The following is a 2,514-nucleotide window of genomic DNA, read 5'->3' as shown; positions in this document are numbered from 1 at the left end:
CTGTGCATGAATCAAGAGACAGTTGTTTGAACAGAACATGGAAGTACTGAATGCTTTAAAATTAAGAAAGGTGTATAACAGGGTTGTATTCTTTCACCATACTTATTCAATCAGTATGCTAAGCAAATAATCTGATTAGCTGGGTTATATGAAGAAAAACATGACATCAGGATTGGAGGAAGATTTATTAGTATCCTGTGATGTGCAGATGATACAACTTTGCTTGCTGAAAGAGAAGAGGATTTAAAATATTTACTGATGAAGTTCAAAAACCTTCAGTATGGATTGCATATCAATGTAATGAGAACAAAAAATCCTCGACACTGGACTAATAAGCAACATTCTTATCAATGGAGAAAAGAGTAAAGTTTTCAAGGACTTCATGTTTCTTGACTCAACTATCAACACTCATGGAAGCAGCAGTCAAGAAATCAAACGAAGTATTGCATTAGGCAAATCTGCTGTACAAGACTTTATTAAAGTTTTGAAGAGCAAATATGTCACCTTGAGGACTAAGGTGCACCTAACCCAAGTCATGGTATTTTCAATATCCTCATATGCATGTGAAAGCTGGACAGTGAATAAGGAAGACCGTAGAAGAATTGATGCTTTTGAATTTTGGTGTTGGAGGAGAATATTGAAAGTGCCATGGGCTGCCAAAAGAATCAACAGATCTGTGTTGGAAGGAGTGCAGCCAGACTGCTTCTTGGAGGCCAGGATGGCCAAACTTCGTCTCTCATACTTCAGACATATTGTCAGGAGGGACCAGTCACTGGAGAAGGATATCATGTTTAGTAGGGTGGAGGGACAGAGAAAAAGAGAAAAACCCCCAACGAGATGGATTGGCAAAGTGACAGCATCAATGGGCTCACGCGTGGCAACAATTTTGAGGTTCGCCCAGGATCGGGCAGTATTTTGTTCTGTTGTGCACAGGGTTGCTATGAGTCAGTACCAACTCGATGGCACCTAACAAGAAGCTAGGTTTAAAAGGTTCCATCTCAGATGCAAGAACAAATGATCCAAGAATCATGAACAAGGAAACACCTGAGTGGAACTTGAGATCCTATCTAGAAAATTAGTGACAATAGAGGCAAAGGCCTAGAGTGACAGAGCAGCTGTCTGATCTAGGTCCATGTACTGAGTAAAGCTGAGTGCTTATAGGCAGGAAACTGGCTTGCAAAATGTGTTCTTTGGGCATTCACAGACTGGCTAAAAGATTTGCAACATTTGCCCAAGCAAGGCCGAGGACAAGGGGCCCACATGGCTGAGAAGTCAAAGACAAAAATGAGGCATGTCTAATATGGAAGAGAAGAAACAATCCTGATTGAATACCTACTGCATTCTGAGTTGGTTTATTTATTTATTTATTTTCAATGTTTTATTGTGAATTATATGATAGTTTACACGAGAGAACTCTAGTTTTACATTCATTCCATCGCATATCATTACATTGCCATGGTTCCAACCCCCTCCATGCATCATCTCCCGACCAAAGGGCATATCCTGGAAGCCCGTCCTCTGCACTTCCCCATACCACCAGTTGATTAGTCTTTCTTCAATTCTACAGCCATCCTTCTTCATATAGTCTAACTCCTTAGGTTATTTAATCATCAAAGAGATTTGAACAAGTATGGTAAATGGTTAAAACACTGATACATTCCTTTCCTGATTTTAAGTCATGCAGTATCTCCTCGTTCTGTTCAAATGACTGCTTCTTGGTCTAAATATGCATTCCACATGTGCTCAATTAAGTATTCTGGAATTCCTATTCTTGGTAGTGCTATTAATAATTTATTATGCTTCACAGGTTAGCATCTTTCTGGCATTCTCTGCTTTCAGTTAGGACCCATCTGACATAAGCAATGAGCTCTCTTATTTAATCATCTTCTGATTCTAGCTAGGAGTTCTAGCAATTCCAAGTTAATGTACTGTTGGCAGTGATATCGAATTATAGTTAGCAATATTTTAGTTGTATGTGATATTAACGAACAATCGTTGTTATTGTCAGGCACCATCTCGTCAGTTATGACTCATAGCAACCTTTTGTTCAATAGAACAAAATACACTATCCTCACCATCATTGTTAAACTTGAGCACATTACTGCTGCCACTGTACTAATCAATCTTTTGGGGACCTTCTTCTTTTTTGCTGTCTTTTTTCTTTACCTAGCAAGACATCCTTCTCTAGGGACTGATCCATCCTGACAACGTCTACAGTATGGAAGTAAAAAGTCTCCCCATCATGGCTTCCAACGTGCATTCTGGTTATACTGCCAACACAGATTTGTTTGTTCTTCTAGCAGTCCATGGTACTTTTAATATTCTTCTCCAACACCATAAACCAAATGCATCAGTTCTTTTACAATCTTCCTTGTTCACTGTCCAACTTTCACGGGCATATGTTGATGTTGTTGTTGTTAAGTGCCGTTGAGTCAGTTCTGACATATAGCGACCCTGTATAGGGTTTCTGAGGAGTAGCTGGTGAGCTTGAATCACCTACCTTGCAGTTCAATC

This window comes from Chrysochloris asiatica, unplaced genomic scaffold (genome assembly GCF_000296735.1).
Source record: "Chrysochloris asiatica unplaced genomic scaffold, ChrAsi1.0 scaffold00110, whole genome shotgun sequence".
Classification (NCBI taxonomy): Eukaryota; Metazoa; Chordata; class Mammalia; order Afrosoricida; family Chrysochloridae; genus Chrysochloris; species Chrysochloris asiatica.
Note: the sequence above shows the minus strand (reverse complement) of the source record.